The sequence below is a fragment of the Mustelus asterias genome, chromosome 5 (assembly GCF_964213995.1).
Source record: "Mustelus asterias chromosome 5, sMusAst1.hap1.1, whole genome shotgun sequence".
NCBI classification, from domain to species: Eukaryota; Metazoa; Chordata; class Chondrichthyes; order Carcharhiniformes; family Triakidae; genus Mustelus; species Mustelus asterias.
The window spans coordinates 49,799,604-49,815,605 of record NC_135805.1 but is presented as its reverse complement, the minus strand read 5'-3'; the positions used below and the strand labels follow the sequence as shown (position 1 = coordinate 49,815,605).

The 16,002-nt window shown below is 40.4% G+C and overlaps 1 protein-coding gene and 1 pseudogene across 3 annotated transcripts in view; one reads left to right on the top strand and one right to left on the bottom strand.

Moving 5' to 3' along the window:
• The window catches only part of hbs1l (HBS1-like translational GTPase), a 149,056-nt gene that overhangs the window by 36,174 nt on the left and 96,880 nt on the right, over positions 1-16,002 (top strand). The window contains exon 1 of one of the 3 annotated variants that reach the window (XM_078212567.1): positions 7,700-7,813. The exons of the other annotated variants lie outside the window; for them this stretch is intronic. The gene's annotated coding sequence lies outside the window, so the exon portion shown is untranslated. Of the gene's footprint in view, positions 1-7,699; positions 7,814-16,002 lie in introns of those variants that run through there. 3 annotated transcript variants of the gene reach the window in all.
• Positions 4,696-5,373, bottom strand: LOC144493920 (large ribosomal subunit protein bL35m pseudogene; annotated as a pseudogene).

Below are 16,002 nucleotides of genomic sequence, written 5' to 3'. Positions count from 1 at the left end.
GCTTACCATGCCCCTTCTTCCCAGAGCATCACTTGTAGGATAAAGTTGTTCTTGTTATACTATGCACTTTCAACTTTTCATAGAACCAATTTGTTTCACAGAATCCTTACTGTACAGAGGGAGGCTATTCGACCTATCGAGTCTGCACAACTCTCTGACAGAGCATCTCACCCATGCACTATCCCCGTAACCTCATGTATTTACCCTGCTAATCCCCCTAACCTACACATCTATGAACACTACACTTAAAGGCCAATTTAACATGGCCAATTCACCTAACCTGCACATCTTTGGACTGAGAGGGGAAACCGGAACACTCGGAGGAAACTAACACAGATGTGGGGAAGACATGCAAACTCCACGCAGTCACCCAAAGCTGTAATCGAATCCGGGTCCCTGATGTTCTGAGGCAGCAGTGCTAACCACTACTACAATGCTGCCCACCTTTGTTGGGGCGTTGCCTAAATGATGATTTTATGCAGGTGAGCTTGAATAACATCAGGCAGTTTGTTATAAGAATAATCAATATTTGAGGTGCTATTGATATTTGATTTGTAATTTTGTTAAAGAAAGCAGCTTTCAAGATTCTGATTGACAACTTAGCTTGAAATAGCATTTTTGCACAAATACATTTTCCGCAATGTTTTCTAGCTTCTGAAAGTTATTTCCTTTTATTTCCATTTGATACCAAGCATTGAGCATTTATTCATTGAGATCATTCCCATTTGCCCATTCTTTAGCCCACTGTCCTGTGAAAAGTAGATCTGTTGAAGCCAAACCTTAACCGTGAATCAACAAGCTTCCCAACCACACCACAGATGTTGGCTACAATTGGGAGGCCAGCAACTTGCACATTGAGCTCATAGTTTAAAATTGAACCTAACTATGTATTTTCCAAATGTATATCCAAAACTGAAACAATCTGGTTTTCCTCTGAAACTCCTCATTGCAAAATCTACTGCCTTGGATGTCATCAACAACCATTTAATATACTTGTTTATGTCTATAGTATGTTGGATGGCAGGTCATGAAAATCGTTGTAGGGAGGAAGCAATTTGGTGCTTAAGAGCAGAAGAAATTTGCTTGTGGCAAACACCTCTTTTTCATTGTCATTGCTAAGTGGACCTAGGATGAAGCAGTTGGTGATGAGTAAACCTGTATGTGGTATTTGACTTAGTCATCCAGAGCATCAGAGTGTTGGAATATGTTAGACCTTTCACCAAGATGCAGCTGTGATGTTTGTTCAACAGTTAGAATTATCTGGGGAGTGGGTAGATTTAAAAAATGGTCAGACATTGACTGTTAGGTGCCTATCTTGATTGGGATGCAGAAGCTGAAGCTTTGCATCTCCAAATAATGACTCTTAACTTTTTGGGACTTGGTCTGACAGATGATGGGAGTGCATGCACACATTTTATGGGAAGTTTTAAAAATTCTTCACAGCAATATCCACATGCTTAGAAAGACAAGCATTCATTGCCCATCCCTAATTGCCCTTGAGAAGTTGGTGAGCTGCCTTTGTGAACTGCTGCAGTCCATCTAGTGCAGGTACACCCAGGTTGTTGTTGGGGAGAGAAGTCAGAATTTTGATTGTGACAATGAAGGGATGGTAATATAGTTCCAAGTTAGGGTGTTGTGTTGCTTGGAAGAGAATTTGCAGGTGGTATGTGTATGCTCCCCTTGTCCTTCTAGGTGGTAAAGGTCATGGGTTTGGAAGGTGTTTTTGAGGCAGGCGTGGCAAGTTGCTGCAGTGCCTCTTGTACTGAAATCATGATGAGTCAAACTCAGATGACACAAAATTTGGTTAGTTAGAAGTCATCGACCATTCCAGCAGAATAGGAAGTCCCATAGAATGATGCCCGTGATAAATTGAAATTCAGCACTGGTAACTCTGGATTAACTGAACCTGCCTAAGCTTGTCATATGACCGTGCTGACCAATCAGTGTGGGGCTAGACTGCACAAGAGTGCTAAATCATGGAGTGCTGGGCAAGCTGTCATAAAGCATTAAGATCCCCCTGTGAAAAGACATGCTAAATCTGAGAGAAAGTTAAATGTATTGTTGATCAGAGAGAAAATGAAGTTGATACAGCTAGTGGAAAACTGCAGCGCAAAGTGGGATAGTTGCCTCAGACTGATGTCATGGCCTCAAGAGGGTCAAGCCGATGTTTTGGCTGCCAACACCATGGCTAAGCTTCAGTCAATGGATCGGGAGTGATTTTTGATTTGATTTGATTTATTATTGTCACATGTATTAACATACAGTGAAAAGTATTTTTTCTTGCACGCTTTACAGACAAAGCATACCGTTCATAAACAAGGAAACGAGAGAGTGCAGAATGTAGTGTTACAGTCATAGCTGGGTGGAGAGAAAGATCAACTTAATGCAAGATAAGTTCATTCAAAAGTTTGACAGCAGCCGGGAAGAAGTTGTTCTTGAGTTGGTTGATATGTGAGCTCAGACTTCTGTATCTTTTTCTGACGGAAGAAGGTGGAAGAGAGAATGTCTGGGGTGCGTGGGGTCCTTAATTATGCTGGCTGCTTTGCCGAGGCAGCGGGCAGTGTAGACAGAGTCAATGGATGGAAGGCTGGTTTGCATGATGGATCGGATACATTCAAGACCTTTTGTAGGAACCTGAAAACCCACTACTAATGGCAGTTGATCTCGCAAGTTATCAAGGTGATTGATAAGCAGGAATACAATCCAACTGTTCTTGAGACCATGTTCATGATGAAGGCAAAGAAGCCACAATTGTCAACTGCTTCCACCACACTGGGTTCAAAGAGATTATGACTGCACAAGGCGTTGAGAACAAGAAGGAGCAGGGTGAGGCCAGTCAATCCAATGACGAGGCATTTTTTTGCTCACCTGTGGGAGACCAACATGAAAATTCTAGCAGAGACAACCATGGAAACTTGGCTGGAAGTAGATGTTGTATGCTGCCCCACAGAACTGACAGACGTTACAATCAATAATGCAGTACAGTCTTCAGCTGAGGAGGTCAATGATTCTGAAGAGTCGATGAGTGCCCACCTATGTGCCTACCTGTTTCCCTAACTGATGTTGCAAAGGCCACAAGGATGCTTTGGGAATTCACACTACTGTATAAAAATATGTTTGACTGCACTGATGACATGGTGGGCTGTATTCTGCACATCTAAAGTCTGCACGTTAGGCAGAAAAAAGTTGGAGCTTTTCCTGAGTGAACCCCTGATATTTTTCCGTGCAAAGCTCCAGTCGTTTGCAAGGTCAGGCTATTGTAAGGTGAATTGAATAAACAAATTGAATAAAGAATAATAATTTGAATAAATTTTCATATGTACACCTTTGCTGTCTTTTCATTTGGCACTTGAATCTGTTGTTTTTGACACAAACTGTGTTTGTAGGCATATTGGCTGCTTTCTTGTGAAAATGGGGCCTCTTCGGCTGTCATGAAATTCCGCTTAACGCAGATTTCTCTGAGGTGGTGAGTCTTTGGAACTCTTCCTCAAAAGGAGGTGGAAGCAGAGTCCATAGAACCATAAGGAAGGAAGCCATTTGGCCCATCAAGTCTGCATCGACCACAATCCCACCCAGATGCTATCCCCATAACCCCATGTATGTCCCCCGACACTAAGGAGCAATTTAGCATGGCCAATCAATCTAACTCGCACATCTTTGGATTGTGGGAGGAAACCAGAGCACCCGGAGGAAACCCACGCAGACACAGGGAGAACATGCAAATTCCACACAGTCACCCGAGGACGGAATTGAACCCGGGTCCTTGGTACTGTGAGGCAGCAATGCTAATCACTGTGCCGAGTCTATACACATTTTTAAGGCATAGCTAAATTGATTCCTGATAGGGGGTGAAAGGTTACCAGAGTGGTTGAGAATGTGGAGTTAAGGTTGCATTCAGATCAGCCATGATCTTATTGAATGACAGAGCAGGCTTGAGAGCCAAGTGGCCTACTCCTAATTTGTATGTTTGTAAGTGCGTAAATTTGTGGGCCGATCTCCTTGGATATTACTGTATATGGTACACATTAGTGCCAGTGTACATTGGAGGTAGATGGGCTGCTGATCAAGCGGGCTGCTTTGTCTTGATTGGTGTAGAGCTTCTTGAGTGTTGTTAGAGCTGCACTCCTCAGGCAAGTGGAGAGTATACCATCTAGCTCCTAACCTGTGCCTTGTACATAGCGGTCAGTTCTTTGGGGAGACAGGTGATGGGATACACGCTGCAGAATTTGTAGCCTCTGACCTGTTTCTGTACATCTTTGTTTCTGTACCACAGTATTTATATGGCTGATTCAGTTCAGTCTCTGGTCAGTGGTTGCCCACAGGAATTTGAAAGTGTGGATTCAGTGTTAGATTCTCTCTTGTTGTAGGACTTATGTAACATGAATGTTAACCTAAAATTATGATCCCAAATCTAAATGCAGTTCTGCACACTGTGCTGCTTAGGAATTGTTTCTGATTTTTGCTTTACATTTTGTTTTACATGGATTGAAAATTTTATTATGGAGCATTAAAGAATACAGACATACATGACAAGAAGTATTGCAGGCAAAGGTCTAAGTCTCCCAGCTTTTCAGCATTCACAGTCAGTGATTTGGAATAATGTTGGCATTAAATTCCAAACACATTTGGTGTTTCTGCTGCTGCTGGATCAATGCAGTGAACAACTGCAGATTTTGCCAGAGTTGTCACAAATCTTTAAACTTTCAGCTTTGTTCATCTGGTATGGTACATCAGGAATGGACCATTCACATAACAATTCTGCTTTTTCCAGAAATCCGTTGTCAGTTTGTTCAGTATTTTGCTTTGAGCCCTATTGCAGAAGACATAATGTTGGCGTCAAAGTTTCTTCCAAAGTCTTTTCTTGTAACTTGCCTTTCTCTGCACCCAGAGCCATAGTGCAACTGTAGGAACTTGTTGACAACCAATTTCATGGTCTTGCGTTTTCTTTTAAGCAGACTGCAATAAGTCAGGGCTCTCTTTGGTTGTTGAAAGCCAAGAGCATGATGAGGCACGCCTTTGAGTGCAGAGAGTTGGTGTTCACAGATAATCCCAGTTTGGTTGCTGTAGATATACTTGGAGATTGAACATGTCGGAGGTTGAGGGTGCCAAACCTGGAGACTAGTAGTGTATCAATGAAACCTCTTGAAATATTTTTCTGGACCAAAGGAAGGAAGTACTAAAAATGTTGAGGCCATGTTCCTAATCTGTACTTGTCAGTTAACTATAATCAAATAGTGAGTACTAGTGGGGGTGGGAGGAAGAGAAGGTGGTAAGCAAGGTATTTTGTATTGAGTTGGCTCCAAATTGGGAGATTCGAACCTCCTTGGTCAAACTCAGTAAGTTGAAAATCCATTCTGTCTCATAACGATCCATGCTTCAACCTCAACTATTTACAATATTAACCACTTGGATAACACAATACAGGGCAATTCATCCAAGTTTTCCAATGGTGCAACGATTGGTAATATGGTAAATAATGGGGACGGGAGTATAAAATTACAGAGATGGAGTGGGTGGGCAAAACTGGCAAATACATTTTAAAAATATATATTTCTATTGAAGATTTTTCCCAATTTTTATAATCAATAGATAAATAGATTTTGATGCAGTTAAGTGTAAGGTAATCCATTCTGGACCAGAAAACGAATAAATTCAAGTCTTTTTTAAAATGTTGAAAAGCTAGGAACAGTGGAGACCCAAAGAAGTTTAGGAGCCCATATATACAGTTCACCAAGATACGATGGTCATGTTTAAAAGAAAAATGATTAAAAGGCTATTTGAATATTAGCCTTCATAGCTAAAGGGCTAGACTATGAAAGAGAGGATGTTTTATTGCTGTGCAAAGCCTTCGTCAGAGCACATCTGAAGTACTGTGTACAGTTCTAGGCATCACACCGTAGAAATGATGTATTGGCCTTGGCAAGAGTGCAGGGCATGTTACCAATGACAAGTATTTATATAGCACCTTGAACAGAATGAAATATCCAAAGGCGCTTTACAGGAGCATTGTGAAATAAAGTATGTCATTGACTCTCATAAGAAGAATTAGGTCAAATGACCAAAAAGCTGGAGAAAGGTAGATTTAAGGGAGTGACTTAAAGGTGAAAAGTCAGGAAGAAAGATAGGTGCCGGGAAATTATCCCAGACCTTGGGGCTTAGGCAACTGAAGCCACGGCCAAAAATAGTGGAGCGATTAAAATTAGGGATACACAGAAGGCCAGAATTAGAGGAGTGCAAGATATCTTTGATGGTTGTGGGATTGGAAGAACATAGATAGGCGCAAGGCCAGGAGAGATTTGAAATCACAGATGAGAATTTTAAAGTCAAAATGTTGCTTAACTGGGAACCAATGTAGGTCAGTGAGCACAGGGATGATAGGGGAATAGAACTTGTTATGAGCTAAGAAACAGGCAGCAGAACTTTGGATGAACTCAAGTTTACAGTGTGTAGGATATGAGAGATCGGCTAAGAGTACATTGTAATCATTGAGTCTAGAGATAACTGAGGCATGATTGGGGGCTTCAGCAGCAGATGAGATGAGACAGAGCGATGCTGGATGGTGTTATAGAGGTGGAAATAGGTGGGCTTAATAATGGCATGAATAAGGGGAAGCTCAGCTTATCAAATGCAACACCAAGATTGTGAATAATCTGGCTTGATCTCAGACTGTTTTTAGGGAGAGAGGTGGTGTTGGCAGCAGAAGGAAGTTTGCTAGTCTTCTATGAAAATAAGCTGTGTGCTTTTTGTTGGCTGAACTTCAGTTGACCACTTGTGACCACTTGAATGATTTAAGTAGCGCAGGTTCTCTCTGCTTCATTTGGGTGTGTTACTGTCAGAAGGTATTTCCAGAATATTAGAGAACAGACATTCTATTTATGTGGATTTGGCTTGGGGCTTAATGATGGCTTTAGGCTTCTGAGTGTCAGACATCCTGCTGACCACAAAATAAATGTAAATTTTGCTTATCTAAATGTTATTAAATGATTTCTAATTGGGAAGAAGTCGGTACTTCCATTTTAAGTTCTATAAAGTGGTCCTAATTTCTTTTAACTATATCGTTACATATAAAAATGAGAATATTCTGAATTTAATGTTAAAAATAAAATGTGCTAGAAATACTAAGCAGGTCAGGCAACATTTTTAGAGGGAGAAAAAAATTATGCTTTCGGTTGATTATCGTTCTTCAGATTCTTGACCTGAATCCTTACCTCTGTTTCTCTCTCCACGGATGTTGCTTCACCTGCTAGGTATTTCTAGCATATTTTGTTTCTGTTTCAGATTTCCAGCATCCACAGGAGTTTGTTGCTATATATTAAATTTAGTTAGCTTTGAGAATTTGGTATTGTTGAAAATAATTGTTTAATAACAAATGCCTTTTTCCTTTCACTTCTTTTGTGACCCCGTCCTCTTCCAATCTGACAAAACTGGGGATTGCCATTGGGCTTCTGAATTCCTATTTGGTTTATTGTTCACCTTCTGACCATTTCTGGCTATCGTAAGGTAAGGAGACATATTTTACTCATCAAAATTAGTAGCTTCTAAACACAAAGATCCATGTTTACCAGTAACTTTATTAGATGACACTGATAATATTTCAACTTTTGATTTGAGTATTCTGTTATCGACCAAGTCTGAGTTAAGTTGTGTGTCTGCTCCTGTGGCAGCCTGTGAATCTATTAATAATGAAAGTGCAAATAAGGGAGAGGAAACCTCAGCACAGTGCATTTCGTTGTTGGAAATGATCAAAGAAACCCCAAATGTGGTGCAGACAAATATGAAGACATTAAATGGCCCGTTGGCTGACCAAGCTGCAGTAAGTTCACATGGAGTTATGAATCTTGCAGATCTGATTAAAGCCAGTGAAAGCAGTGACCACCAAGATTTGAATCCACCCCTGCTGCCTCTTTGCAATTTGTCAGAATTGCCTACAGTGCTGGATGTCGAACAGTCTATCGAGCCTGCAGCAGACGTATCAAAGTTGTCTTTCCTGACACAAAATAAGACTGAAAGAATCTTGCAACCCTCCCCTACATCCCCCTCAAAACTATCTTTAACAGCATTAAACACCAATCATAGCCAATCTAGCTCTTTAACTGCATCATCACAAAACCCTGAGAACTTAGCAACTTCACTTGGAGCTTTGAATCTAGTTGAGCAACTGAACCAACACCAGCAAAAAAGTAATGGATTTGATGATGCTCTAGTTACAGTTGCCCAGAGCAGTCCCATAGACATAGTGGGAGATAATAGTTTGTCCTTTCATCAATATGGAAGTCCGTCTTTAGCTGATCTTATTGAGGAACATAAAAAAAATAGTCCAAGCAGCTCCGATTCTCTCTCAGTTCCTCTGGTGGGCCAGTCGGTAATTTCAACGCAAAGTATGATATTACCATTAAGGTCTTTATCATTGGCACAGTTAGCCAGTGAATCCCAGACTAAAACCACAGCAGATACATTTACAGGGTCCTTGTCATCTTTGATAACATCCAAACCAGTGAACACTCCTGCACTGGAAAATATGTCACTGTTCGATTTAATCACAGAAAATATTCAACAATTGCCTGAAAATTCAAAAGCAAAGGATGCCCATTTTGTCACATGTGAAATTCAGCATTCAGGAAAAACAGTAGGGCAACAGTCGACTGATTCAAATGTGCTCACAAAGAAAAAGGCCTCAGAACCAGAGATTGATCTTCCAAGCACGTTTGTTAAAAAGTCTATTGGCCAGAATAAAAAAGCTGTGAATTACAAAGCATTTAATGGGAACACAAGTATTTGCAATCACAAACTTTCAAAGCGAACAAGGACCACATCCTGGACGAAACATTGTTGTGCTGAGCCTTCTTGGTTTGCTCTTGCCATGTGTTTTCAGAACCCTATAAAGAAAAAGAAACAAACTTTACTTAATATTCACACAACATTTTTATACAGCAGACAAGTTCCAGAAACAAAGGGAGAAGATCAGGGCCCTTTGTTCGAAATCAAACCATTTGACTTCAGTACACCTTCTCCAGATGATATTATAAAGGCCAGCCAGAAGAAAGTTTTTATTTGAGACTAGGACTAATATAATGCTGCCTCACTTTGTGTTTACACTGGAAAATGTTTTTGTGTGGTTAGGAATGCTTTGGACCAGACCAGAATCATTTTAGGGAAATTGTTCAATGAATTCACAAGTACTAGCATTATTTCAGGCTGTTGACGCTTGTTAAAAAGGTTATTGGCAAATGTTCCACACAAAAATTTGTTAATTCAGTCACTGGTCACCATCAATTGTGATGTTGTACTGAACTTTACCTCTGTAGCAAAGCTAATTTAAATGTAAATCTTCATTCTTCAGATACTCTGATAGGATTGCATTTCTCTGGACCAATCTTTATGAAACTTGTGAATTTTTACTTTTAATTTTTCTAATTTTCCAAAATGGGTTTACAGAAGTACAGCTTCAAAGTATTTGTAATCTTTCTACAATTCTAATAGTGAAAAGCAACTTTCCAATTTGCAAGAATTTCTTCAGTTATTGCCAGAACTGGATAGCGACTTTGAAAAAATGTTCTTTGCAGTGCTCCTAGTGTCAAGTAAAGAGCACTCTACAGAGGATTATAATGCAACAACTTTAAAAACAAAGCCTAAAGGGGTGCAACTTGTGGTGATACTTGGTGATGATAGTGATGGGTGAAAACTGGATAGTCTTTTTGGTACTTGCCACAGTTTTTCAAATTGCTTCATATCCAAGCTCGTTCTTTATATCACAATTGATGAACATGCAGACCAACTTCACTGGGAGAATGTTGGGTGTGAGTTTAGAACAGTTATTTTTAAGATCATCATTTAAATTTATACCAATTACTGTACAAATCTTCAATTCTAAAATAATGTTGTTATACGTCTTGTGCTGAGCAATTCAACAGAGGGAAAGGCATTATAGGTTGTGTGATGAATTAATATTTTTCCATTTTTGTGCCATAGGGACCTGTTACGAAGATGTTAGCAGATATTTCCATTTTACTATGTCATAGCTGATGTTATTAAGTCAATAAAAAAGGGGGTAAACTATTAAATCAAATATAATGGGGGAGGGGGGAGATTTTGCGATGCCAGCAGTGCAAATCGGTCTCATAGCAAATCAGCTGCTGCTTTTTCACTGTGCCTGCTTTCGTTTTCCATTGACTTCAAAAATACTGTAACAGTTTTTAATTTCAAATCAAGTAAAAGCAATAGGGAGACTAGGAAACAAATCTTTGAAATAGTCTGCACTACTGTTCTGTGAACTTCAGTGGAAGGAAGATTAGTGAAAAGTCTGCAGCCAATCCACAATGTGTCTGATTTGTTGGAGTCAGCTAGTTTCAAACCCAGTGTATGTGACTGATCCTCATGTTAGCTATTTTGGTCAAGCTTTATTTCTCTTCGCTCTGATGAATTGTCAGAAATGGTGAAATGAAGAAGATTGAGTTCTTAATTTGCAGAAGCTCCTTTCATTAATGTTGCACTTAACGCCCATACCTTTTGCACCATGAATGAATCTCATTCTGCAACTTACAACCTGGCAATTTAAAATGGTTTAATTAAAGTCCAGTTGTAAATAAATTAAGATTGGATGGCTGTATTTGCTATTGAAAATGACATGACATGCCCAATACAATTGCAATTTCATGACCTGAAAGTTCGAGTAAACTCAGCCTTGAAATACAAAATCTATTGCAAGGATTTAACTTATTGTGTTTATTACTGATATTGACCGTAGCATGTTTTATGGTTGAAACTTAATGTTATATATTTTTTAAAAAGTGAAAGATTTTGACAAAAATTGGAAAATTAAAATGATTTGATCCAAGTATTAAAATTTGTGTACATTTCAAATGAATTAGTTTACTTGCAAGTATATATTTTTATATAAATGTTAAATCAGTGAATTTAAATTTTACAATTTTATTTGCATATTGACATTTTGAAGCTGTAATGCAACTGCCAATCAGTCTTATGGATTCTGGACTGCATGAATAAATTCGGTTTTAAAAAATGTTTATGGCCTGGATTTTGCATTGAGAATAAAGGTAAGGTTGCCATAGTCCCAGATGACCATAGGCTGTTCTCCCCTTTGAAGGGGAGAGCTGACTGGTGGCAATTTAACCTGAGGATCACTACTCCTGAGGCAAGAGGCAAGGTTAAGAAAGTAGGTCTTTATGAATAACCTCAGCCAGGTACGGGAATTGAATCTGTGCTAGCTGTCCAGCCAATCGATGTTGATGAGGCAAACGTCGTTGCAGAAAATGAGTTGTATTAGGTAAATTGGACAACAGCTTCCAGAGTATGTGTTCACAGTTAAATTTGGAAATCCAGAAGCTGTGGTCTGAGTTACCCTACTACTCCACAGGCTAACAGTACTTTGCTGATAGGCACGGCATTAAAATCAATGCAAGGGAAGTTGCACTACTAAATCACTCTGCACACTTGGGCAAAAAAGTTGTGGCTGGCACATTCGGGTGTAAATGACTGTTCAGCAGTTACAGTGCCGTAACAGTCTCCCTGACCCTGAAAGTTTAATTTTACAGGCGCAGAGTCTCATTCCTATGGAAATTGTTACAGTATTGGAGATTTAAAAAAAATTCTGTGTAATGTTTTCTGTCTTTTATCTCGCTCTTCCTCTCTCTTTTCCCATCTTTCCTAATTTTTATTTTGCTTTCTTTCCATGGTTTAGGTATAATTCCTGGTTTATACTTCCTGATTTAGATTTTGTGTCTGAGGATTCTTCAATCTCCATAAGTTTAAAGAGCTTTAGTTGTTTCTTTCCCTGCTCTTAAATGTCACAGATCCCCCAAAGAGGGCGCTGTACTGGACTAGGTGCCAGACGACAGTAAGTCTAGGCTGAAAAGCGCTCAAGCTCTGGGCAGTTGTCAGTATGGTGAATGGCACGTGTCACTCCTTTGCTGCTGTCTGCAAAATCCAGGATTTACTTTCTAGTTATTGGAACTTAATTTCCTAGTGATGGAACATTTGTAACTCATTTTTGAAACTAGACATGTTGGATGACTTCATGCTAAGCTGAAGAAAAAGAAAGGAAGAGTTTACATTTATATAGCATTCTCACATCCTCAAGACACCCCTGCATTGCTTTATAGCCTACACATGCAGAATCAGTCGAATCAAGCCCATGACCAAGTTCTCGAGGGCAACTAGCGATGAGCAATAAACGCAGACCTTTGCCAGCAAAGCCCACATTCCAAAAATTAAGTTTTTCAAAATAAATCCTGAAAATACACAACTGCAAAAAGAAAGACAAATCTTTCAGTTGTAAGTCCTTTGCATTAAAATACTAGCTTGTCCCAAGTTTTAAGATACTGATGGATTTCCAATATTTTAATTCTCATGTTTCTGAAAATGGGGTGCTTTTTATTTCAATAAAAGCGAAATGCTGCAGATGCTGGAAATCTGAAGTAAATGTAGACAGTGCTGGAAATACTCAGCAGATCAGGCAGCACCTATAGAGAGTGAAACAGATTTAAACTTCTGAGTTGAATATGACACTGCATAGCTGAGGAAAGGTAAGAATGTCAGCAGATAAAAGCAAATTACTGCGGATGCTGGAATCTGAAACCAAAAGAGAAAGTGCTGGAAAATCTCAGCAGGTCTGGCAGCATTTGTAAGGAGAGAAAAGAGCTGACGTTTCGAGTCCGGATGACACTTTGTCAAAGCTAAAAGGCATAGAAAGTGGGAGATTTTTATACTGCAGGGTGAGAGAATGAAAGATGAGTCATAGCCACAAAAACAAGGGGAAAGGCTGCTAATGGCAGTAGATAGAAAGAATAGGTGTGAATGGCCAAATGGCAGAGAAGCTGAAATCCGAGGGCAAGCTGTGACAGATGAAGATATGTGGCGGGAGGTTGGGGGGGGGAGGGGAGAAGGGGGGACGACTGAGTGGGAGAGAGGTGAAAGGGGGGATAAGAGTGGGGGGGGAATAAAGAAAGACAGTAAAGAAATAAAAGATAGAGAACAGTTAAAAAATTAAATACAATGAAAACAAATTTGTCGAAGTGGGGTAGAGCTAATCATCTGAAGTTGTTGAATTCGATGCTGAGACCGGGAGGCTGTAATATGCCTAGCCAGAAGATGAGATGCTGTTCCTCCAGTTTGCATTGAGCTTCACTGGAACGTTGCAGCAGACCAAGGACAGACATGTGTACATGGGAGCAGGATCGTGTGAGGAGAGTGGAGGTAAAAACACAGGTGTTACGTCGCCTGCGATTGCCTAGGAAGGTGCTGTGGGAAGGGAACAAGGTGTGGGGGCATTGTGGATTGGATCAGAATATCATGGAGGGGAGAATGCTGATGGGAAGAGAGGGAAAGATTTGTTTGGAGGTGGCAGACATGGTGAAGGATAATCCTTTTGAGGGTAGAGGCTGGTGGAGTGACATGTGAAGACAAGGAGTGCGATTGGAAGTGTGAGGAATGGGGCGGACATGGTTGAGGGCCTTGTGAACACAATGGGGGGTAGGTATCCTCAGTTGACGAAAAAGAAAGACATATCAGAAACGCTGGTATGGAAGGCTACATCATCAGAACAAATGCGTTGGAGAAACTGGGGGAATGGAATGGAATACTTCAGAAGGCAGTGTGAGGATGTGTAGTCGAGGTAACTGGGAGTTGGTGGATTATAATGATTAATGGTAGACAGCCGATCCCCTGTAATGAAGATACAAAAGTCAAAAAAGGGAAGGGAAATCATAGAATCCCTACAGTGCAGAAGGAGGCCATACAGCCCATTGAGGCTGCACCGACAGAGCGTCCAACCCAAACCCACCCTTCTGCCCCATTCCAGTAACACCACATATTTACTCTGCTAATCCCGTAACCAAATATTTTAGTACACTAAGGGGCAATTTAGCATGGCTAGTGCACCTAACCTGCACATCTTTGGACTATGGGAGGAAACTAGAGCAGCTGGAGGAAACCCATACAGACCCTTCACACACACAAAGTCACCCAAGGCCGGAATTGAACTCGGGTTTTTGGCGCTATGAGGCAGCAGTGCTAACCATTGTGCCACTGTGCCGTCGCAAGTGTCGGAAATGGGCCATGTGAAGATGAGAGAAGAATAGAAATTGGAACCAGGGTTGATTAAATTTTCCGATTACCCGGGAGAGCAGGAATCAGCATTGATATGGTCATCAGTATACCGGACAAAGAGTTGTGGGAGAAGACCCGCGTAGGGCTGGGACAAGGATTGTTCCACTTGCCCCTCAAAAAGACAAGCTTAACTAGGAGAAAAGAAGTGTTCAAATTGTTCTAACAAGTTCAGCCAGGCGGAGGAGGGTGCTGATGGGAACTGGTTGGGCCTCAGTTCAAAGAAGAAGCGGAGTGCCATCAGACTGCCCTGGTGGGGGATGGAGGTGAGGAGCAGAGAGATTGGATGTCCATAGTGAAGAGGAGATTGTTAGAGCGAGGAAACTGGAAATTGTTGAAATATGTAGGGTGTTGGAAGAGTCCCGATGTAGGTGGGAAGTCTGAACAAGGAGCAATAGAAAGAGTCAAGATAGAAAGAAATAAGCTCATTGATGTAGAAACTTAATGAAACAATTGCTCTAACAGAACAGTCTTGCGGATCTTAAAAAAAATATATTATTTCATCATTATTATTTATTTAATTTGATATTTAAGCAAAACCTTGTGATCACTTTTGGAATGGAGGAAAAATGAGAATTGTGTTTCTTCGGGTTAACCAAATAAGCTAAATCAACAAATTGCAGGAGTGTAATCACAGGATAATAGTCTGTTTAGGTGCAAATCATTTGTTTCACAAAACTGTTATTTTGAAGTTGAAAATGTGGCTTCAAATGTAACAATAACCGTGGGTATTCCCAACCAAACTGCTGAATTCTTACACAAAATGGAAATCTAAAACAATTGTCAAACTTAAATATTTAACAGAGACATGTTACTGATGAACTTGGGGATTGAGCAAAGCTCAAGTGTTTGGAGTTAGGGAAACAATATTAAAATAAGTTTTACCAAATAAATGACACTGTTCATTTCTGTGAATTCTTTGAGGGAATCCCTTTAATTTGTGATATGTTAAAAATGTGAGAATCCACTGGTAGTTTCATGTGCTATTTGGTTCAGCGTAGTGTTAACCAAATCAATAAAAAACTCGCTCTACGCTGTCCAAAAAATGATGCAAAATGCGTTTGCCTAATGTTCATGTTTTCAGCATTTTGGGTGTTGTTTCGGGTCCAAAACTGTATCTTTTTTTTAATTTGTGGGATATGGGGGTCGCAGGCTGGCCAGCATTTATTGCCCATCCCTTGTTGCCTAAGCGTAGTTGCAAGTCAACCACATTGCTGTGGCTCTGGAGTCACATGTAGGCCATATCAGGTAAGGATGGCAGATTTCCTTCCCATAAAGGACATTATTGAGCTAGATGGGTTTCTTCCAACAATTGACAATGGTTTTGTGGTCATCAGTAGATTCTTAATTCCAGATTTTTTTTATTGAATTCAAATTCCACCATCTGCCGTGGCAGGATTTGAACCTGGGGCCCCAGAACATTAGCTTATTTTCTGGTTTAATAGTCTAGCGATAATACCACTAGGCCATCGCCTCCCCCTTACCGGGTGTGCAGGTTGTGGCGGACTAGCAGTGCCATTTGTGACCTCAGTAGTCCAGCTGAATATGTTCAGTAGCAGAAAGGGTCTCTCTAATGAGGTTAGTTACTGATCTATTTCTGCTGGTGATTTCTGCAGTCTGTTGCTGGGTTTGGAGGTTTGGGGGGGGGGGCGGGGCAGGCAATGTTTTATCTTAAAGAAGACACCTTTGACAGTGCAGCATCACCTCAATGCGCTGGAGTGTCAGCCATAATTTTGTGGCCAAACTTTGGATTGGGACTTGAAACTGGATACTTGTGACTCAGGCAAGAGTACTACCAAGTTTATTGCAGTTATATATCTTATCACATGTTCAGGACATGCTGAAGTGTTTTGCAACCAAAACAATTTTCAGCCACCATTT